The sequence below is a fragment of the Amblyomma americanum genome, chromosome 4, assembly GCF_052857255.1.
Source record: "Amblyomma americanum isolate KBUSLIRL-KWMA chromosome 4, ASM5285725v1, whole genome shotgun sequence".
In the NCBI taxonomy this organism is placed as follows: Eukaryota; Metazoa; Arthropoda; class Arachnida; order Ixodida; family Ixodidae; genus Amblyomma; species Amblyomma americanum.
The window spans coordinates 102,956,472-102,980,849 of record NC_135500.1 but is presented as its reverse complement, the minus strand read 5'-3'; the positions used below and the strand labels follow the sequence as shown (position 1 = coordinate 102,980,849).

General features: G+C 47.0%; 1 long non-coding RNA gene across 1 annotated transcript in view; it reads left to right on the top strand.

Annotated features, from left to right (window-relative positions):
• Window positions 1-1,206, top strand: part of LOC144130282 (uncharacterized) — a 33,475-nt gene extending 32,269 nt beyond the window's left edge. The window contains exon 3 of the long non-coding RNA XR_013314045.1: window positions 1,127-1,206. This is a non-coding gene — a long non-coding RNA (uncharacterized LOC144130282). The remainder of the gene's footprint in view (window positions 1-1,126) is intronic.
• The last annotated feature ends 23,172 nt before the right edge of the window (window positions 1,207-24,378 follow it).

Here is a 24,378-nt window from a genome sequence, read left to right as displayed (position 1 = left end):
TGTCCTCCGAAGGGAAATGTGGTTAAGTTTATTGAATTTTACAACGGCTTTCTTTCGTTTATAACAGACGGCAAATACACTCTAATATCTGGAGGGGATTTTAATATTAATATGTTGAGAGACAACTCTTTGGTTAGAGACTTTAACGCTGTCTTGGCTTCGAACGGCTTCAATAACCATGTAGCCACTCCAACTAGGATTACACAAGAGAGCGAGCCTTTTCTCGATCTGCTGAATACGAACTGCTCCCAACCAATAGCTGACTCAGGTGTAATATCATGTCCACTCAGAGACCATCTTCCAGTGTTTGTATGTACATATAGGAATGGACCGGTAAAGTACAGAAAGGAAAAAGCTTGGTATCAATATAACTTATGCTACTCTCAATTTATTTCATAGTTCACTGGCACAAGTTAAGTGTGATTGCATTGACAATGCCAGTGAAGTAGATGACGCTTACAATAAGTTTCCCCAAGCATTTACGCAGCTATAGCATTCATGCTTCCCATTATAATTGTGTGGAACAAACCGTGAAACTCGCAAGCCCTAGACAACTTCTGAGTTACACCATGAAATTAAACTGAAAGAAAAGCTCTACAGGTCGCGTTTTTTTTCTTGATCAGTATTACAGGTGCGGTCCACAGACTGTTAGATAGTAGGATGAGTCGTCATTTACAATTTCGCGCACTTGCTCCTTTATGGTTTCTCTTTCCTGCAAGGAAACGCGGTACGACGGTTGGCGAATCGGGTGTGTTGCGGCGTCGACAATAATTCTATGCTTGGCGATGGACGTTTGGCGAACTCGGGATGTCGTCGTGAAACAGTCGTGGTACCGATGCAAAAGAGAGAGCAGTTCGCGCGTTGGGGAAGGTTTAAGGTTGGGATTGGTGTCCAGGGGAAACGTTGTAGGGTCTCGTGACCCGGGCGCGGCCTCCTCCTCAGGCAGCGCACCAGCTTCGCGGAAGTCGCTAAGTTCCTCCATTTCAGCTACTACACATTTCGTCAGGCGCTGCGGCTGGTTACTGAAGTTGATTACGAAGATGTTGGCACGCCCACGTGTAGCATTTGCGATTCCTTGCGCAACGCCAATGCCCCGCGTAAGTAGCATCTCAACACTTCCTTCCAGAACACCCTTGCCATGTGCGGTTGTATCGGCTCGGACCGGCAGGAAAATTGTCGACAACGGCGGCAAGTGAACATGGTAAGCGTCAACATTTATCGCAGCGCGGGTGGCGCGGGGAGGTATTGGGGATGAAGAATGTGCGCCGTGGGTCCACTTGTTACGCTCTACGTCGATTACGGCGAAATATTCACGGAGAAAGTCCATGCCAAAAATAACATCCTTAGAGCAATTCTCCAATATCCCGAATGTGGGGGGGGGGGGGGGGGGCACGTCTCACCGTGAATCTCGATGCGGGCAGTACACTTGCCAAGGAATTTTACGAGGTTACCTGCCGCGGTACGTATGAGCGGGCCGTCCCACTGGATGGTAACCTTGCGAAGGCGCCGAGAGAAGTTGCCGCTGAAGACCGAGTAATCGGCACCGGTGTCGACAAGCGCCGTTACGTCGCTACCGTCGTTTACATTGCTGAAGGGCAAAAAACCTTTTTATCTTCCAAGGCTGCCATAGGTTGAGCTGGCACATTCAAACCTATGCGCAGGTCATTTTCTTCGTGCGACTCCGGCAACGCAACCTCCAGACATCGCCGTCCTTAATTTCTCAGTGGTGAAAGGCTCTCACTACTAGACCCGCGAGAAGGGGATGATGGGCGGTGAGATAGCGGCGACCGGAAGGTGCGAGTTGGAGCTGCCATCGGCGATGAAGAACGTCGAAGGTAGTCCTGCATATCGTGGGGCTGTTCACCGTAGCGGGGACGCGGCTCAGCCCGACTGAAACCTCTAAGGCCGAGTTCGCGGTACGGACAGTAGATACATGTGGTCAGGCTCAGCGCGGTGGAAACATAACGGCCTACGGTCTGAAGACCTCCAGATGTCACTTTTTCTGCGGCCCAGCAGTTCTAGGCGGGCATCAGACGGGGACAGAAACTCCCGGTGTCGAGAGCCGGAATCGGCAGCGCTCTGGTACTGGCGATGGACGGGAGGCGGACGATGACGGCGGCGGCGTAGCTCAGAGCTGGTTGGTCGACCGCATCCGCAATTGGGACTTCTGGAGCCAGCGTGTGCAGCAGTTCTTCCCGAATAGCCGTCGTGATGGAGAGAGATGCAGGCTTCTCAGGATCTGGGAAGAGCCTTCTCATCTTCTCGCGGATGACGTCGCGAATTATCTCGCAGACATCGGCGAGGCCAACACCGCCCAGGCCAGACGAGGCAAGACTAGTCGGCAGGAATGGGCACTCACTCGCAGAAACTGACTGGTTCTTGTCGCCAATGCGTGCTCGATGTTGGTCGCTTCAGAGACGAATCCGGCTACTCTGGTTGGAGGATTGCAGGTGAGCCCTTCAAAAATGCCATTCTAGACGCCCCTCATCAAGGCCCGCACCTTTTTCGCTTCAGTAGCCCGAAGGTCAGTCGGGCACTGAGACGCAGCACGCCTTCGACGGAGCTTCTGAGGCTCTCGTTGGGACCCTGAATACGAGCGTGAAGCAGACCTTCAGCATGCTATCGCCGGTGCTCGTTCACGAACGTACGTATCAGTTCGCTCTTGCAAGTCCTCCATGAGGTTAACGAAGCCTTATGGTTCTCGAACCGGTATTTCGATATGGCATCCAAGGAGAAGTATGGGTTCTGCAGGCATTAATCGGGTGTCAACCCGTTATGTTGAGCTACCCGTTCATAGTACTGGACCCAATCTTTAAAATCATCAAGGCCATCGCCACAGAACAGGGCGGCAGATATTGGGGTGACAGACACGCAGAAAATCATCGGAGCAATCGGGGGTCGGTTTGTTGCGACTGGGACGCCATGGTGACTTTGGTCCAACGTGTCCTCGATCCCTCGGGCCAGATTCCGAATTCCGGCGCTTCGCCTTGCTGGCGTCGTCTAGGACGAATCTTCTTTACTGCCGAGGGCTCCAAGAAAACCCGACGGCCAGGACTTAGTACTGGGCTCGAATTACGAGGCGGGGTGCGCTGAATGAGATCCCATCATCTCCACCAAATGCCACGGCTTGATGTACAGGCCGTCGGCGCGAACAAGCAGAGACAGAAAAGCAGGCCGGTCTGCCAGCAGCAAGGTCGCTGTCGGTGCCCGGTGATTGCTCCTAGTATTTCTCTTCCAGTCGCTTTAATATTTCAAACTCATCTATACAAACTGCAATACTAAATGAAAATAAAATGAAATCACAGAAATCGTGACACGAAATTCAATGAACGCGATTATGCACGAGATCCCAAGAACCACAACGTGCTCAGCAATACTGCAATATTTTGGCTTCTCTCAGTGCTCTCGCCAATGTTACAGCATTGCCGACGTACACACACCAAACAAACCATACCTGAGTAGTGGAGCTTAGAGACGGCCAGTCATTCCCAGGCTCCTATATAAGAAACTGCGTAAAGTTTAGAAAATCGTTCCTATTTTTCCATTCAAAACTCTCACGCTCTCCTTAAATTGCAGTGAGTGTTTCACTGCCCTACTGGTGAAGTCGTTCCTGTGCCGCACTCACCTTGTGCCACAACTCTACAAAGATTCTGAAAAAAGTGGTTCCTGAGGCACCAAGTAATTGAGCTCAATGACTCACCCAGCCAAATCGAAAGGGAGTGCTATATTTAATGGAAACATATGCTGTACCTGCCGAAAGCTTTTGGACAGTTTACACTCGTTGTGCCCCGATGAACATTCTGTACATGCACAGGAAGAGCACAGGACACATTCAGCACTCATAGTTTGTCTCCGCTTACGCCTCATGCGGATGCTGTGAGCCAGAACGCACGCCACAGTAGATGGGCCTGGAACCAGTGACGTCTTGGATAAATTCATAGCTGAGTCATGCCTAAAGAAAGAGGCCGGAGGAGATGCAACCAAGTTGTGACGTATAAAACCTGCAACCAGTGCAGAGTAGTCCACTTTGTAGGTGCAGGCAAGCTCAGAGTAGAGCACTGGCTTAAAAACAAGCCACGCTAGCGTGAAAATCGGCAGCGTTGGGCGGAGTCGCCACTGCCGCTGGCAAGCACTGACACAGAAACTACTTCTAGCGCGGTAACGTACATGGCCCTGGCTCGGAGCCATGACCACATCTCGTGTGGCCACAGCTTACTGCAGTATAGCCGCAAAGAAGTCGTGTTATACCACTTGAATTGCGAAATTGAGCAGTGCTGCCGCAAAGTGGAAATGGCTATCGTTCTTGTTTTTGGCGTCGGCGCAGAACAGAAGCCAAGTCACCGAAACCAAGGCGCATAGGTGATATTTTTTTAATTGCTGGTGGTTTTTGGTTCTTGGTTTTGGGGGAAAGGAAATGGCGCAGTATCTGTCTTATATATCGTTGCACACCTGAACCGCACCATAAGGGAAGAGATAAAGGAGGGAGTGAAAGAAGAAAGGAAGAAAGAGGTGCCGTTGTGGAGGGCTCCGGAATAATTTCGACCACTCGGGGATCTTAAACTTAAAGTTACACCGCACAGCATACGGGCGCTTTATGGTTTTGCCTCCACAAAAAGGCAGCCACCGCTAATACTAAATTATAATGCAAATAATTTATAGCTTAAAGATAATTGATAAGGAAGGTGAAGAAAAAAGAACCACATGCCGCTGGTGGGATCCGAACCCACGACCTCCGAACTTGGAGTTCCGATCCCAGCGGCGGCATGTGGTTGTTTTTTCTTCTCGTATATTATCAATTATCTTCCAGCATAAAATAATTGCACTAGTAATAGAAAAATAATCAACACAAAAAATGAAAAATCACCTTTGCTCCTTAGTTTCGATGACTGTCGGCTTTTGTCATCTATGTCATTACGAACACTTCTATTCCATGCTCTTGTATGCTGAAGAATTTAAAGAGGACCTCGAATCTCGCAGTCCTGTTGCTGTAGTTACCATAAGAGGGTTCTCGTACAGCTTCCGCTCTCACCTTTCGACTATGGTCCTACGCGGCACTCGCGGTAATACAGGACGTACTACGTCCGCCGCTCTCGACGTGGGTAGCGCTGGAAAACACTCTAAAGGTTAACTTACTCTACACATAAATACCCCCCAAAGCAGATGATTGGACAGCCATCGCCTTAGCTCAGTTGGTAGAACTTCAGACGAGAAATTCGGAGGTCGTGGGCTCGGATCCCACCGACGGCTTGTGCTTGTTTTCTCTTCTCGTCTCTTATCAATTATATTTAAGCCATAAAATAGTTACACTATTAATTTAGAATTATTCAACAGCCTCCACTGAAAAAAAAATTCCCCTGTGCTCCTTGGTTTTGGAGACTGTTGGCTTCCCTCAAGCAAACATTAGCTGAATGCAATATAGCTAATTTCTTACGAAAAATGCAGATCTCAAAACATTTTCTTCAAGTGCCACCTCCTGCCTATCCACTAAACACTCATGTTCGTTTTCCCCATCAGTTCGATGCGCAAGGGCACGATTATGTCATTTTTTCCTGCCTTTTCAGTGCGCCCCTTGCGCTGTCTTGACAAAACGCCTGTACACGTCAGAAAAAGAAATAAAAAACTTCAATATTCCTGTTTTCGACTGTGCTGCGAGTTTGTGACGACGTTTATTGGCTCTACCTCCCACATTTCGCGCGCCAGCTTGAAAGTAAAACACGAAATGTTTTCAGACTGCACTGAGAACATGGCCAAAAAAGACATTCGGTAATCAACCTTGTATAGCCGAAGTCTACAAATGAGTTCTTTTTAAATCAAATCGCACTTTTTTCCCAGATTCCCCTTAAGCATCCACAGCTGCCTTGCTCTGATGACGCTTGATAGGTCAGGCAGCTATTGAACTTTGTGGACCCAATAGCCTCCTAAAGAACGAACCAGAATCAACTTTACAGATTGGTTAATAAGTCTCTCTTTATACTGTAGCGGTGTCAGAGACCAAATTTGAGGCCGAAGGGTAAAAGGGACGCATTATCTTACAGTGCATGTCACGGAACTGCGAATAGCCTTTCACGTGGTGGGAGTTTTTGCAGAGTGCGAGTTGTTCGTGCGACAGTCTTATTGATATAGGAGCCAACAATTTCTGATAGAATCGGTAGTTTTTTGTTCAAATCACTCTAATCACACGGGAGAGTTTTGCAACCTCCACCTCAAGGCACTGGACCCTGGACTGCGCCTTCGTCTTCCACGTAACTTAGCACGTCGCGAAGCAACATTGTTATGCCGATTATGGATCGGTGTTGCTTTTACCAACCACTATGCTTTCCGGATGGGGATGGCCGACAGACAACCCTGCCTGTGAAAGCTGTGTTTGTGAGGAGACCATCGCTCATCTTCTCTGTGAGTTCACTGCATTTGCGACTGCAAGACATACACCGTGTTGTGCCCTGGACCGCCTCGATCCTTGCCCATTAACAGAGCAAAAGATCCTCGGTCCGTGGACAAAGCAGTTTACTGCCCTCAAGGCATACAAGGCACTCTTTGCCTACTTGAGAGCGACTGGATTGAGTGACAAATTGTGACAGCGTTGTGCGTGTGTGTTATGCCTTTTTTCCCTTCTCTCTTCCTCCTTTTAGTACACTAATTCCTCTTCGACAGTGCAGGGTAGCCAACCGGGACCCCTTTCTGGTTAACATCCCTGCCTTTCCCTCCTCCTCTTTATCTATCTATCTATCTATCTATCTATCTATCTATCTATCTATCTATCTATCTATCTATCTATCTATCTATCTATCTATCTATCTATCTATCTATCTATCTATCTATCTATCTATCTATCTATCTATCTATCTATCTATCTATCTATCTATCTATCTATCTATCTATCTATCTATCTATCTATCTATCTATCTATCTATCTATCTATCTATCTATCTATCTATCTATCTATCTATCTATCTATCTATCTATCTATCTATCTATCTATCTATCTATCTCTCTATCTATCTATATAACTATCTATCTATCTATCTATCTATCTATCTATCTATCTATATATCTACCTACCTATCTATCTATCTATCTATCTATCTATCTATCTATCTATCTATCTATCTATCTATCTATCTATCTATCTATCTATCTATCTATCTATCTATCTATCTATCTATCTATCTATCTATCTATCTATCTATCTATCTATCTATCTATCTATCTATCTATCTATCTATCTATCTATCTATCTATCTATCTATCTATCTATCTATCTATCTATCTATGTCTATCTATCTATCCTCTAATCGCGCTTTATTTGCATGCCCCAAAATTAGCTTAGGAAACTCAAAAGCTTTTGGCTGACATCTAAAATGATTTGACTGCCGGAGGAACATGACATTTGCAACAATGTGCTCTCAGGCCTAGAATAAACAAATTTTTGTAAGACAAGGATTTAACTACGGGGAATAGAAGAAATGGTACCCGTGAAACATGCCAATAAAATAAAATCTCTTCAACTGTCTAGTGCCGCAAGAAAAGAAGTAACAGCTTGAAAGTGAGTTCTTCCAATGGTACCTCAAGAGTATACGGGTTGGCAGGTCCACAGACGTATAGAATCCATCACACTTGTCTAGAGGGCTCGAGAGGGAAATAAAGCGAGGGAAATAAAGCGGAATCTAAAGCAGGTACTCACTTTCACTGATAATGGCTGCGCTGAAGAGCAGCAGAATAGACACGTGAACCGTACAGGCACCATGCGCCTTACCGCTAGCAAAGCAACTGCGAAAAGATTTCACTTCATTTGCTCCTCAGCGCACTGCCCGAGCGCTCTAGACAAGTGTGATCGACTCTGTACTTCGCTGGACACTTTTCACTCTTCGCGCTCAGTTGCCATATACTTCAGAGCGTTAACTCTCCTTAGCTCGTTCCTCAGTCTCGCGCTGTAGGCGTCGTCTACAGCACATACTTTGGCAGGAAGCCAAGATGCTGCCTGCTGCATGGCGAGTTTCAGTTTCTGCGTAAGCTCTGGCGGTGACGGCTTGATCGGCGAACTTGGGAGCGCGTCAAAACGCTGCTGCGCCTGGCTGCTCCAGTGCAAGTATCTATGTTTAAAAAGTGGGAGAGACAGTGGGAATAAGGCATGGTGCACGAGGCGAAGCGTGTTTTTAGTACGTCTACTAGTTCATCGAAGAGGGGCCAAGTAGACTAAATGAAAAGTCTAAAAAATTGTTTTCTTTGACACCACCAGTAACGCTCAAACTTTCGTGAAACAAACTTGCATCCTTTCTGTATTTTCCTCTCTCGTTTGCCATCAAATTATTTCAATTTGGCGCAATCTGTAATATATCAGCAACCAAAAGCCTTGCTCTTTTTTCCCTTTTGCGCTGTTATAGCATCTCTCATACTTAAATATTACAAATGTAAGCGCTCATTTTAATTACGAGACTGATAAGTTAAATGCCGGCGGTTCAGTTACGAATGCTTAATAAGTTGTACCAGCGATTGTGCAGTGAAACTGTACTGATCATCACGATCACGATAAGCCTTTATCACGATAAGCCGAGTACGTCCACAGCTTTTCGTCTGATCAATAAGTAAAGCATCTTCGCCAGACATCCTCGTTTTTAGAGGTCTGTTCGGGGTTCAGGAATCGGATAAATTCGGGCTTTCCCAAGAAGTAAGAGCGTTATGTATACAGCTCTTTCATCCCCTGGTGGCGTAATGACTGCCAATGCTTCCGTAGAATCAAATGCTTTCTCTTTTTTTTATTTTTGCTGGCGTTTATATGCAATATACAATTAAGGGTTTTCACTTCAGACTATCAGCGATTTCTTAAATGAGCTTTTCGAGTTAGCGCTTTTTTCTTCATGGTATTGTCACTAGTGTAACGCAACAGAATAGAGCTAAGATTGCAATGAGCCTGGTTAATTAATATTTATTCGCTAAATTTTTGACTATTACAGTTAGTGTGCTTTTTACTTTGAGAGGCTTGAAGACTATGTAAATTAATATCATATTTGGTTTTCAATTTTTGAAAATGCCATTGTTCTCTTCGCTGAAGCGCAAGAAATTTTGGGGCCGCACACAACCGAAACCGTGAGACTAGAAAGAGCGCTAGCCAAGCTTAAGAACGCGCGTCACACATTGGGGTGCCTGTCATGTGCTCTACGCCCGCTGTCCACTCCAGTTCGGTCATTGCGAGAGGAGACTTGACTCCCGGACCGCGGTCGCACCTGCTTGTTAAGGATTGGCTTTCGCCAATCTGCGGCTCCATAATTTTTTGAGCTGGAGCGGGGATGAGAACGAGATATTCGAAATTCGAAAAACCGATTTGTACATTACCTAAAGTAGGATACAAGCCTCTCAGTAAATAAAGAGCCTAACAGTAGCAGTTAAATAGTTAACTATTAAATATTAGATGACCAGGCTGCTAATTTAGAACGTCTGAACTGTACTCTGGTGCACTGCACCGCTGATGATTCTATGCCGAAAAAGCGGCCTTCTAATTAAAAAAGCCTAGATTAAAAAATTTCTGACATCCTTAGTCGGAACACAAAGTATGCTGAGGGTCATGCTTGAAGGCATACCGTGAGATAGATCATGTTGTGTTTCAAGGTTACAGCCAAGGAAGCTCTTTTCTGGGCACTTCATTAGGCACTTATAACTGGCTATTTGCTGGTTAATAACAACGCATTGTGAGCTACTGACAATAGGATGAAATGTGCCAGCGTTCGTGTAACCTCAAAAAGTTTGCTTTGTCTGTAAAAGCTTCCTTTATAACACAGTCATTTTGTACCTATTCTAATATAGAAAACTTTTCAAGGCAGATAAATAACCGGCATTTTTATATTGCAAAAGCGGGCACATTTGTGGGCTGTTTCAAACAAGCCAGCTTTACTGCAACAATTTCGGTGTGACTTAAATGCAGGGCAAGAAACACCGCATGTACAAAAAAAAGCGAAAAAGCCCGCACGCATGCTTCCCTCAGCCGTGATTTTGTTTGCCCATTGTAGGTTCGCTATATATAATCTATATTTTGTCGAGGTTAACATATTTTGCATTCATTCTATATCTGTTGAATGAAGGCGCAGCTTTGTGAAGTCGGAAACCTCTATTAAAGGGCAGCCACATACCGATTATACGCATGTAGTGATGAAAAAAATGCCCAGGCCGTTTAGGAACGCCAAAACTGTAATTTTACGCAAGCCGTACGGACAAGGTCTGCTTTCAGTAAAACAAAATTTCATCTGATGAACTTGTTTTGTTATTGATTCAATAACTTCAATACTTTGTTTTCCCGGAAAAGGTACAAAAAAACTACTCGAATGCTTTCTCGCAGCCTGTATTTGGCAACCGCCATATAAAGATACCATTCCCCGGATACAAAAGAGCTACCATGTATATAAACACATTGTTCCAACGTTCCGACAACGAACTAGTACGCGTAGATGTATGCAAGCTCACGTTAAACATTACCTGTGAATACATCTACCTATGCCACTAGTGACCGCGGATATTGACTGTAAGGGTCGATGAGTCAGCATGAGGCGCGTTAAACGGTGAGGGGACATACAGAGCTTCGCCGCAGTAATGGCCTGAGTAGGAGGGGTGGCCGGTGACGGGCGGTTATAGACGTCCTGCATGTTTGCAAACAAAAGAGGTGGCGCCGCAGTCGCTAGCGGCATGTGGTATTCACAAGGCCAGGGAGCGGGGTGGCGAAGTTCTGAGTGCGGGTTTGGAAAGCTTGCAAGCAAGTTTTTAGTTTTTTCAAATCATAAGAGTGGCTGGTGCCTTGAACTTCGATATTTCGCTCGAAGTGCTCGGGTCCGCGTTTAGAGACAACGTGCGGTGTATTCCGGGAATACTCCCGCACTGTGTATAGTATACGTCGTTGGTGGTAAATGAGAAAGCATTGCAGAAGTTGATTTTTGTGCTAGATATTGAATACATTATCTCATTTGTGACACTCTCCACTAGCCAGCGTTATCTTACTCAGCTAAAATTGTCAGGAGATCGTAAGCATGGGTAAGCAGATGCGCCCTCGCCGTCTGCTGACACACTTGCCACGCAGTACGTTGCCAGCTAAGGCTGCACGCTATCATCTTTGCCCCTAACATTTCAGTACAGTGTTTTACCCAGCAATTTCTGTTCATTTACCTTCTTAATGAATCGGTTGCCGAGTATCGCAGGGAATTGAAAGACGCAGCAGCTGTGCTTGAAAAATACCACTCGCCTGCAAACTACGTGGCGTTCACGCAGCAAGACGTGCTCGCAGCTGTTTTCGCGAGCTTTATGATATGTTTTGCCCACCACTATCACGTTATGAAGACAGCAAAAGCAAAAGCTCGGTGCAATTAGGACAATGCTTGACCGCGGTTGTTCCTTGCAAGCAAGCTCTCTATCATCGCACCGCTGCAAGAAACAACGTATGATACACCATGTTAATGAAAACAGCTATAAGTACTTAAGTTACTTTTCGCACACAGTAAATACGCTATTCCAACCATACCAACGTGACGACGAAAAAATGATGCAATCTAGCAAACTTCCCTCCACACGAATGGGTTATGTACGTCATACAAAGAAAAATCATTACCATCATCATCATCACCATCAACCTGACTACATCTACTGCAGAGCAAAGGCCTCTCCCATGCCTCTCCAATTAACCCTGTCCTTTGCCAGCTGCGCCCACCCTATCCATGCGAACTTCTTAATCTCATCTACCTACCTAACCATCTGCCGGCCCCTGCTATGCTTGCCTTATCTTGCAATTCACTCCGTTACCTTTAAGGACCAGCGGTTATCTTGCCTTCTCATGACATGCCAACCCAAACCCATTTCTTCCGCTTGATTTCGACTAGGATGTCATTAACCGGCGTTTGCTCCCTCACCCACTCTGCCCGCTTCCGGTCTCTTAACGTTACGCCTATCATTTTTCTTATCATGGCTCGCTGCGTTGTCCTTAACCTAAGCTGAACCCTTTTCATTAGCCTCCACGTTTTCGCCCCATTGGTGAGTACCGGTAAGATACAGCTGTTGTACACTTTTCTCTTAAAAGATATTGGTACTCTGCTTTTCATGATCTGAGAGAACCTGCCAAATGCGCTCCACCCCATTCTTATCCTTCTAGTTATTTCCCTGTTATGACCCGGATCAGCTGTCACTACCTGCCCTAAGTAGACGTATTCCTTTACCACTTCCCGCAACTCGTTGCCAATTGTGAATTGCTGTTCCCTTTCTAGGCTGTTAAACATTGTTTTGGTTTTCTGCATGTACATTTTTTGACCCACCATACTCCTCTGCCTTTCTAAATCATTAATTATCAGGTACATAAGTGACGTGAACGTTACCTTGTGTAATCGTATAACTTCCACACCCTTTAAATTATGGCATGCTACGAACAAAAAAAGAGCATTCCTTCGTCGCGAACAAGAAAGTCCGCGCCCTGTTCGCACGAAAGCTTCGGGCGATAATTACTTATAGAGGACAAAGCTTGGCGAGGTGGTTTTAATTTGCCGCATTGTAACAGCGCGAAAGACGAAGACCAAGAAAGTGGAAAGCACCATATACAGAGACAACGTTCGACCCAGTGGCGTTCGTCCTGTTCATCGCTGCCCCAACGGCTCTGCTCTGCTGGGAACGATCGGCTAAGTTTCGGGTGGCTGATTGTGGCATTTTCTCTCTGCGTCTTTGCGCGGTAAGGCAGTAAGCCCGGGCTATGTCCACCCAGTCTCCCGGCCAGGGGAGTTCCCTCTGGTCGGCTTCTCTGGCCACTGATCTCCTACCGTTGGAAGCTTTTTTGCGCAGTGGTGTCGGCAGTATCCCTGTCGCGCTGGTGCCTAAGGATGGTGGTGCTATCAAGATGAACAACCCTGGTGCTGTTCGGGCTGCTCTCCAGTCGGCGACTTCTCATTATGAGTCAATCTCAGAGGTTCGCCAGTTTGGACGCGGCGGGATTCTGTGCAGATCGCAGACCTCGCCTGTGTAAGAGATTTACTAAACTCCTCATCCTTTGCCGCCCTTCGGGTAAGTTCCTTCATCCCTTCACATCTGGCGTGCACGAAAGGTATTGTACGAGGCGTAGGGGGGTACGAGGCGTACGAGGGTATTGTACGAGGCCTGTCTCCGGCAGAGACTCTTGAGCTTCTGTCGGCTGCAGGTGTTGTTGCTGTGCACCGCTGTAGCCGGGATGTAAACAACTTGCGGATGCCCACAGAATCAGTGATTGCTACCTTTGCCGGCACTTCCTGCTTCTCTGAAATCAAGGCATGGCCTCTAATTTTTCGGGTAGACCCATTATCATCTCGGCCTCTGCAGTGTAACAACTGCTGGCGCTATGGACATAGCGCCGGCGGTTGCAAATCCAACTTGAGGTGTTGCAACTGTGGGGATGGTCATTCAACGAGAACCTGCACTGAGAAGTATGAGAAGTGTTGCCTTTGCGGTGGTGCTCACTCTGCAAACTACTCAAATTGTCCCTCTCGAGCTCAGGAAATTCAAATTCTGGAAATAATTGACAGGAAACGCTGTTCGCGCCGTGACGCTATTTCAGAGGTCAAAGAACGTGCCCACGGTTATGCCGGTGTGACCCCTCGGCAAGGTGTCATGTTAGACTCAACGCTGTCCCAGGAAATTGCGGCTGCTGTGGAGGCTTCGATGTCTAAAATGGTAGAAAAGATTGTCGCAAGTGTGTCGGAGTGCCTTTCAAATGTTTAGCGACTCAGATTACACATGCCGCGCAGGCTAGTTTGGCACCTCTTTCGACAGCAGTTCCCTCTCCTCTTATCCGGTCTCTAATTCCAGTAGCATCACAACCCCAGGAACAAACTTCTGTCCCTTCCACTGTACCTACCTCGGGTACATCGAGGGATGTTGATATAATGTATGATTCCGAGATGGTGGAACCTGATGCGCGGCTTCTTAAGCGCAGTGGGTCCCCCATGTCTCATTCGTTGTCTTCTCCTCGCACCCAGCCCAAATCAAAGAAGAAGCAGCTTGGCACTAAACCCAAGGATACCATTTTGGAGCAGGCAGTTGCTGCTGCTAGACTTTCGCAACCATAGCGTCGTTGCGAGTTCTGCAGTGGAACTGTCGCTCTATTCTTTCCGCTTCCACAGATTTACACTGCCTTTCTACTCAGCTTAATCCGGATGTCATAATTCTGCAAGAAACGTGGCTTTCAACCGACACACATTTTCATATCAAAAATTACCGTTCATTTCGCCTAGACCACCAGTCAAGAGGCGGGGGTTTACTAACTTTAGTCTCTTCAAAATTTTGCCACAGGACTGTGGTATCTTTTCAACAAATGTCTCCTGACTGTGAGATTTCGGCAATAGACTTTGTACTTCCTGGGTGCTCTCCATTTTCAATAGCAAATTGTTATTTCCCCAATGGAGTCCAGGATGTTAGACCTCTGGACTTCTTACTCGTAAACTGTAAAAACCCAGTTCTCGTGGCTGGGGACTTCAATTCTCACCATGTGTCTTGGGGTTTTAGGACTAATACATGCGGCAAGCGCCTTTGGGACTGGGTTTCTGATCCCAACCGATGTGCTTAAATTCAGGATCGGCCACTTATCTTCGCTCGCACACTCAATCTGTTTTAGATCTCACGTTCATTAGTCCTGGAATTGGCGTAACGAATTGGTCGACAGTTGATAGCGGCACCTCAAGTGATCATATACCTATTCATTTTGATATCATATGTCGTGTTACTCCGGCGTCTTCTCAGTTGCGGTCACATGTAAATTATGACAGATTTCAGACGGCGTTGCGCTCTGCCCTTGCTCCAGTGTCTAACATCGCCGAGGTCCACCAGTCAGCAAGCATATGTCTGGCTATTGAGGAAAGCCGTAAAAAGTCGGAGTTCCTGGTGAGGCCAACAAAAGGGAATTCTTCTAACTGGTGGAATGCGGACTGTACAAGAGATTACAGGCGGAGGAAGGCAGCATGGAAAAACCTTATTCATAACCAATGTCCGAATAACTGGAGTGATTATAAATTTATTGCAGCCACCTTTAAACGCACAGTTTCTCGCGCAAAGGAAAAATATGACTCAGAAAACTTCGATTATCTTTCAAAGGCGGGCAACCGACGTGCACCATTCGGTTTTCTACGGTCTAGGAAACAGCTCATGTCCTCTCCTAACTTTCAGTCATTAGTTATGTAACCTGTAGAAGCTATCCAGGCGGTTTAATTAATAGCCACGGGCCTGCAAAAGCGGTTCTCGTCTTTACTACCTTTGCGACCATTGTTGTTTGCACCAGTCGTGCCAAATGATAATGTCTCACAAGTAAATCTATCAGAGCTTTCACAAGTTGTCCAGAGATTGCCAGCTGCTGCTCCTGGTCCTGATGGTGTTACCACAAAGATGCTCAAGATTCTATTTGAAGAGTCTCCCAACTCCTTATAGCACCTAATAAACTACTCTCTCAAACACGCTTGGATACCTTCTGAGTGGAAGCTGTCCAAGGTGATCCCTTTACTTAAAAATCAGAGTGGAGGCTATGAATTGGATAATATTAGGCCAATTTCTTTAACATCAAACGTGGTAAAGTTGATAGAAAGGGTGTTACTAATTCGGGTGTCAGCCATTGTGGACCGCAAAAGTATACTCAGCCCGTGCCAACTCGGTTTCCGGCCACGGTGTTCGATATGGAATGTACATGCTGATCTTGAGAGCAGAATTCTCCTTGCTCGTCGTCAACGCCTGGTCGCGGCTTTGGTTAAGTTAGATGTCGCCGAAGCTTACGACAGTGTAGAACACTCCATCCTGATACATAGGCTACAGTCTCTTCAATTTCCAGATTATATAGTTGCATGGATATCTGCATTTCTTCATAACAGGGAATTCTTTTGCGTCCATAATGGTGTTCATTCAGAGATGTATAGACAAACGCGAGGTGTACCGCAAGGAGCTGTTCTTTCTCCTGTGCTCTTTAATATTCTGTTGAGCTCAATTCCTCTCCACTGCCATGTACGCACTTACGTCTATGCGGACGACATTGCGTGTTTTGCTGCTGCGCCGGATATACATTCCCTGTATGGTCTGTTGCAGTCATATTTGAATACACTTGAGCACTGGTTGAGCGCATCACAGCTGAAGTTAAATGTTGGCAAGTGCGCCACTCTAGTTTTCCCTCTATTCACTCCTGTAGTGGTCTCTCTCACTTGCCAGTTAAAAATAATACCGCAGGTTCAATCCCTAAAATACCTAGGGGTCATTTATGACAACAAACTCATCTGGCGACCTCACATTGACCATGTGGCGGCGAAAGGGGCTCGTGCCGTGGGCATGTTACGGAGATTATGTCATCACCGGTACGGCATGCGCAGAGATGCGCTATTAATGATCTACATAAATGTATGTCAGGCCAATTTTAGATTTTGGATCAGGGTTGTTTTCAGGCTCGGCTACATATAAACTTCGCCCTCTCGTCCTTTTAGAGAGGGAAGCACTTCGCATGTGCCTCGGCCTTCCAAAATTTGTGGCTATCAATGTGCTGTACCTTGAAACCCGCATTCCGTCTCTCTTATCACGACTTCAATATTTAACTGTGCAAACTTACCTCAGGATCTATGAATCCCATTTCAACCATTCCCAAAGCATTTTCTGTTCTCAGCCGACCTCCTTTTTTGGTGTCCCCTGGTCTCGTTTCAATTCCCCTCAGGTAGTGTTTGTGCAAAGATTACTTCAGCCTTTAGATGTAAACATTCATGATATCCTTCCTGCGCTTCGCAATGGGCCCGCTATCCACATTGTTTTCGACGACATATTCCCAAAATATGCAAAACTTTTGCCACCGAGTATTCTAAATGGTCTTCTAGAAGATCATCTGAGGACCCTACCTACAGATATAGCAATAGCCACTGATGCATCGCAATGCAATGAAAAAGCAGGTGTGGGAATATTTTGCTCGCATTTAGACTGGTCCTTTTCTCTGCGCCTTCCAGATTTCACCCCTATTTTTCAAGCAGAGTTTCTAGCAGTTGTACTTGCTCTACGCAAGCTAGACCTCTCTATTACAGCAGTTGCAGTAGTTACTGATTCTTTATGTTTGTGTTCGTCCCTCGCTGCACATGTTGACGGTCCCATTTTATCAACTTTCTTATCCCTACTTCCTCCGCATTTGAGCCTTGTTCATTTAGTATGGGTTCCCGGTCACAGCAGTGTGACAGTAAATGAGATTGCTGATAATCTCGCAAAGGCTTCCCTCAGCGGCCCCGTGTTGCCAATCATCCCGGCTACAGCCTATATTACAGCATCAAGATTTCAGCGACGGCGTTTTTAAGCACGCAAGACACATCACTTTTAACATCGGCGGATTATGAGCACCTTAAATATTATTGGAACAGGAAAATTTGTTGCTCTCGCCAGCTTGAAGTATCACTGACGAGGCTGCGCTGCCGCATCCCCCCTCTAAATTTCTATTTACACAAGTCGGGTTGGGCGCTCTCTCCCCTTTGTGCATTTTGCCGTGAGCCTGAATCTATTGAACATTTTTGGCTGTATTGTCGCCGATTCAACTCTCTGAGAAGAAGGATGCTAGAGGAGCCCTTGCAGCATCTTGGCCTTAGTTTGAGCAGCCCGCTCTTGCTATCATTTGGCGCCACCACGTTTGGGTTCAGCCACAGATCTGTTTGTACCGCTGTTATAAATTTTCTGATAGAATCTTACCGACTGCCTTGCTAAGTGTTCCAACCTTTTCTTTTCTATCAATTATTACATTTTGACCAAATCAATTAATATTTATTCCCTCTCTTTATTATCATTCTTAAAATTTTAAAATCAAAACACTCATCCCTTTTCTGTTCATGACAAAAACTTCACCGGTGTTGCGCTCCCACGTGCTTTTCCTTTTTGTTAACTGCGTTCAGGTGAATAGCCACCCGATTCTTGGCCGATCCCCCAGTGTGGGTATGTGCCATCTTTTGATAGGCTAACAACAACAACAACAGCACCAGGTTGGTCTCGCTTCGTTCTTGGTCTCCGTCTTTCGCGCTGTGGCATCATGGCGATAATTTCGTGCGCAGCTATATGTGCTTATTTTTTCCCCAGTTTTAAACAGAGTATGTTCATGTGTCAGCGAATGAGGGCAAGAGCTTTTGTGTTAGAAAATCTTAGCCGCATAACCGCCACCAGAGACAGCTTCGAAACTCAAACCTTGGGCTTTTCTACCGCGGATCTTTGCTACTGTGGTATTTATCAATGAGAAATCTATCGAGGCTTAATTAATTTCTCTTTTCTGCTACTAGGTGCCTCCCACAGTTATGCAGCTGCTGAATACAAGCTGCCTGTGCAGCACGCGAGCACGATGCTGTGGCAGGCACTGTCGGGTGGACATAGTTTTGCCTACCGTACGGAAGTCCCTACTGATATCAGCGCCACCGCTTCTTCACGACGTAGCGGCGTGAAGACGTTTTTACGTGGGCACCGAATTGTCGGACAACACCGACAGACGTTGGGGGAGACAAGCGCCATCGTGTGGCCGGCTGTCAGCGGTTCGTCAGAAAGCCTGGGCCATTGCCTTTGCGCATGCAAATCGAAGACCTTCCGTCGACCGGTTACCATCCCTTCACCAAACCGCCGGCAGCAGCGGGCACAACAAAGAACCTCCCCAAGGGTAGATTGCAAGACAGTGAACTGACTGTCCGGCTTACCGTAACCCCCTAAGCGTGGGAACCGCACGAGCGATCATACCTGAAGGTGTTTTGGGAAGGCGCCGGATTGACCCCTACAGAAAGGCACTCCGGGGTACATATATATATATATTTTTTTTTTGCCTTGAGAGTGGGTTTTTCGGGAACTATCTAAGTTGTAGGGCGGAACGCGCGATTCGGAGAGCCAATCGCGTTTGCGGAGATCGCTCTGTGCATCGCATTTTGCAAATTATTTGATGACTTCTTTTGCATGTTGTGGTTTTAGGAAGAGTTATTAAAGAAGTCAGAATTGAAGAGGGCAGCAGGCAGCAAGGAACCAATCGTGTTGAGGCTTGCTGTTATTGGATGCTTCCTGAATGTGAGATGAACTACCGAAGGTTTAAAACCGAGCCCGGGAGGCCATTCCATCGTTCATGGATAGGTTTAGACGTTCTACATCTTCGGCTATGCCGAGGAGGGAAGATTCCCTTCTTAGCCAGTTCCATCTCATTCGCCACTCTGTTTTAATATTCTGTACAATTTATAAATCTCGTGTATATAAACGTCATTTCATTTTGGCGTCACTTACAGTCGTTGCAATTCGTCGTTACAACGTCACCGACGGGCAATTCGGGTGCAAGGAGCCTTCAAGCCAACAAATTGTCTTTGACGGCACACCTTGGTGCATAGAAAAGAACTTTACTTTTCATGGTCAAGGTCACTTTTGTTTGACCATGACTATGAAATAGCTCCTTCAGTAAAGACAGGATGACGCGCATTTGGTACGCACTATGAAGTTATCAATTATTGGTCAGTATTTTTCGTCAAGCGAAAAGTACATCTTAGTGGCATATTTCTATGCTCGTATGAAATCCAAGAAGGCCCAAGGAAAATCCTCTAAAGGTAGCCTTCATGACGATGGTGTCCATCGATGTCATTACGTCGAGGTTAACGCCTGATTCAATGCCTAGTACACCTCATGCAAGTGGCAAGTGGCCGGAAGAAGCAAGAGGATATAACCGCGACCTCATGACAACGGGTTCGTGCCGTTTGCTAGAGGGCCTCCTTTGAAAAGCATTCGCCACTGTGTTTTTCATCTGCATCCGACTACAGTACGTACCTATTGGCAGAAATTTGGACGTTGACGAAAAAGTTTAAAATGAATTAAGGGGGCTCAGCGACATATTTAAAAAAGATGTTAGGTGCAATTAACCTAAAAGGCAGAAAGGGTTGCCTGAGTTAGTGGAGCAAGAGTTAGTGGAGTATGGATCAGATGCGACTTATTTGCATCCCAGCTGAAATCCCGAATGAGAAAAAGGCCCTGCACGTGAGGCGAAAGAGCATAACCGGGCCGATATCGTGTCTTAGGACAACGAATTAAATTCCAAAAGAGGGCAACGTAGCAATGGGCTCCGAAAATTCTGGTGTGCGGATTGGATTGGGAACTCTGCGTGCATGACATCCCCGCAACTGGCACAGAAATGATGAAATAGAGGTAAATAGAAGAAGTCTTTGTATTTAATAGAAGTAGATTGATAATGGCGAAGCTGAAGCTTCATATAGGTTTCCTGTTTCGTAGCACGAAACATATTGTTACGTGACGGCCAGCCGAAGAATGAGACTAGTTGACTGATGGTAATGAGATGATATAATGGCCACTGGCATAGCGCGAGCACTCCGTCCCACGCCACTGCCAGCTTCGCCTTCTTCGTCACACTACCCGGGGCCACCGAGTGATCGTCGCGATCGGTGACAAAGAGACGCGCGAAGTGGGAATGGGCTTCAAAGGATGGTGGGACAGGAAGGAGAAAGTGGTGAGGTGCTGGTGCCACGATGAAGGAGATGGCTGAATGATTCCTGGTCCGCGAAGCTTCCGGGTCGCAGCTCACCAGGAGCCGACGGCCGAGGCCCCAGGATGCGCCGAACGGCATGGGCAGGGGACGGTGTCGTCACGTGTGGGCAGCGTTTCGGGTCGGTGGGATCGGTAGGTCATGTCCTCGCTTCAGGTTATGTTCGTCGTGTCCAGTGGTCTGGGTGGTGGACGGGGCGGGGGAACAGTGGCAAGATCGGTTCGGGTCTGAAAGGCTGGGGCACGGCCGCGCAACGCAGACCAAGAACTCACGGCCGATGACCACGGCTGACGAATATGCCGAAGCTCCAGGAGAAGAATAGGGATGAATTCCGCACCTCACACCGAATGTTACTTGTCGGCCAGCCGAAGAATGAGACCGGTTGACTTACGGCAGTGAGATGATTTACTGGCCTCTGGCCTAGCGCGTGCGCTCCGTCTCATGCCACTGCCAGCTTCGTATTCTTCGTCACAGTGTAAATACAAGCAATATATCCTAAATCAATAAAAAAGAAAACAGCAGCGGCCTCCTATTCTTATAGAGCACTTTGTAAAAGTGTATCCAGATAAAGGTGTCATGAGCGCATGAGCCAGCTTGTCTAAATAGTTCATGTTTTTTTATAACGTTATTTATTGCTAAGGGTATAAAGGAAGTTGTTAAGTAAAAAGATAAAGCGTTGGTGTTCAGTGAATGAGAAAAGGTGGACCGATCTAATGAAGGTGAGGAGAGAGCGGTGATGTGCCCCGGCGTCAAAGCAATATATTTTCACGAAGTGGTGACTGCAGTCCGGAGAGCAGAAAGGATGCAAAAATGGTGTCTAAACAGAACTTTATTTTGGCTGGCTTGTGCCCACGATGAACTGAATCACTCGCCGTCGGCGTTGCAACAACTGTTCTGGGCGGCCGGCGAAGAGAATGCCCGCCGCTGTCGGTCGTGCTCAATTTAAAGCCGATAGCGAACTTTCGATATAAAGCGTGCAAAGTTACTCGAACATTCAAGAACAACGCAGAATCAGCTATGCCTGGATGCGATCAATCGAGATAAATCTGGCCGCGTCTTGCATCGCAAACAAAGCAATAAAGCGGCGTGGCGGCAGATTTGAAGAATGAACAAACACTGCACAGATTCGCGGCATTATGAGGATGGGTTGTTCGGCGGGATACCCGCACTTTCCAGGTGTCGAATTCTTGTTGGCTTCAGCGCAGAGCAAACCCATAAGTTGCGAAAATCGGCCTCCGTATTTTAGGGGTTTCAAACAGACACCCTGGGAGGGGACATAAGTATTGAAAGTGAGACCACGTCCGTGTGACGGCAGGAGTGAGGGCAACCCGGCCCTTTATGAACTCAGCTTTATGAACTCAGAAGGTCACGTGGTACTGACTGAATTCGAATGGGTTGCTCAATGTGAGCCGCCAGAAGATGGACGCATGTTCTGGCAGATTGCTGGGCTGTGACTGACGCGTCGGAGTAGACGAGTTGCTTGAAGGGCGTCAGTGCGGATGACAATCTGTGCTGTAAGAGGAAAGGTAACGGCGGCTACAGAGTGATGCGCGTCTTGGATAGCAGCAACTCAGCCCAGGGGGAAGAGGAGGTTCCGCAAATTGAAACCTGGCCGTCTTATTAAGTGGCGGCTTGCAAGGACAGTAAACTGCAGTTGCCATTTTACAGCCCTGGATGCTGGCAACCACATATATAATGATCGAGCCGCGTAGCAGGTGAATATCGTGTTCCGCGATTCGCTCGCGAAGGGACGATGCCGCATAAGATGAGGTTGGTCGACGAAGACCGGCAGTTTTGTTGTCGCTCAGCTGAACAAAATCCCAAGGAGCCAGAGCTTGGGGTGGCGGCTATTTGTTCCTTTTGGCGACAGTACGGTGTGTCATGATGCAGAAGCCCGGGCTGCTCGCGATGAATGCAAAAGGGTGGCCTTAATGATACGAGTACCACTTAGCTGCTGCACCTGGTCATCCACTGTGTTAAGCTGAGCATTCTCTTGAAGTGCCTTGAACAGTCTGATGTGGGGAAGGCAAGTGATAGTTCTCATAGCCTCTCGACTGACGGCTTCGAGACGATCCCACTGAGCCATGGTTATCGGTTGGAACTGCGCTTAGTAAATGAGGCGCGGGTGCAGAACCGCTCTCACCAAATATCGTGTGAGATGAGAGCGAGAGGCCCCCGTTTTGGGAGCAATACGTCTTATTAGGCCCAAAGTCTGCATCGCCTGCTGTGTAAAAAGCCTAAGAAACCCAGGCAGTGGCCGTTCCCGACTGATAGATCGAAAAACCCAGAATTTTCAATGTTGAGCATTCTTTAAGGGGGGTTTCAGATAGTTGGAGACGGACGGGCGTTGCAGCCAGTTTACGGCGTCCCCAGCGGTTGGGTACTGACATGAACGTAGTTTTCCGCACGGAAAGCTGTAGGCCAACATACATAGTATAATTGGCGGTAATATCTAAGGCTGACTATAGGGCCGCCGCTTAAGTCAGCACGTCGTGGTGAGTGCTCCACAACGTGATATCATCAGCGTACAATAACGTCAGAGACATCCTGTGAGCGCCAAGCAAGGTAAAAGAAGCCATCCTTAAACCCCGCTGGTAACAGTACTGAGCCTAGGGCTACACCGCGAACTGGGACAAATGATCCCATGGAGCCACCACGCAGGAGTATGGCAAATCTTCTGCCTTCAAGAAAGTACTACGTAAAATTGCGTACTCGAAGGAGGAAATGCAGCATGTCAATAGAGTCCAAAATGGCAGCATGACTTATATTCTCGTAAGCCTTTTCGGCATCAATGGCAAAGACGGTTCGTACTTTGTGGCTGCAGATTGACGACAGAACATGCGACGTCAAGACAGCCAACCTATCATCAGTACCTATTAATGGACGCAAGTCCAATTGGATGGGTTGGTAGAAATCGAGGTGCTCCATCCACCACGACAGTCGTGTGGCTAACGTTTTCTCTATCAGCTAGCACAGCTTTGAAGTAGAAGAATAGGCCGGAAGTTGCCGCGATCCGTCGGTGGCTTCCCTTTTTTTTTAATTGGTATCACAGCGGCCACTTTACAGATCTAACGTACACAGACAATAGCCAAACGGGCGAGTTGGTGTTACATATTGGTGGCAAACAGCGCAACGACGCGGACAGAGTGGAAGAAAATACAGGACAAGCCCTGAATTGGCGGTACATATTGATGGCAAACAGTGAGGTTGCATTCCTCGATGCCACGTAGAAACTTGGGTTTTGTCTATGTACTAGCTGATAAGTTGGCCACTTTTTCTATAAAATGTACTCAGCGCTTGTCCTGTATTTTCTTCCACTCTGTCCGCGTCGTTGCGCTGTTTGCCACCAATAAGTACACAGACGTCTAGCCATACTTTTTTAATGCTCTCAAGAAGTTGAGGGAGGCGAGCGCAACTCAGGGTCTTGTAAACCTCGTATGGAACGGCATCTGGGCCGGACGAAGTCTTCCGTTTAGCCTCATGTATTGCTGCAAGCAACTCAGGCATAGAGACAGGACTCGCAGTGCGGTTTATGATTTATGGTTGATGGGGACGCCGGAATGAAGGACTCCGGAAATTTCGACCACCTGGGCTCTTTAACATGCACTGACGTCGCACAGTAGATGGGCCTCTAGAGTTTCACCTCCATCGAATTTCAACCGCCGCGGCCGTGATTAAACTACTCGCAAAACCCTTGGCGTCCGCTGCTGATGGCAGTTACATGATGGCATCTATGTGCGCTGGAATCCCTGCAAAGTTAGAAGTAATCACTGAGGGAGGTAACACATCAAATTTGGAAAAAATTCCATGCCGCTGCTGTGGCGAAATCATCTGGAGACAAGTCAGCTGCGAAGCGTGTGGTGATGGCTGCGTCGGGGAGACGACGATCTTGTTTC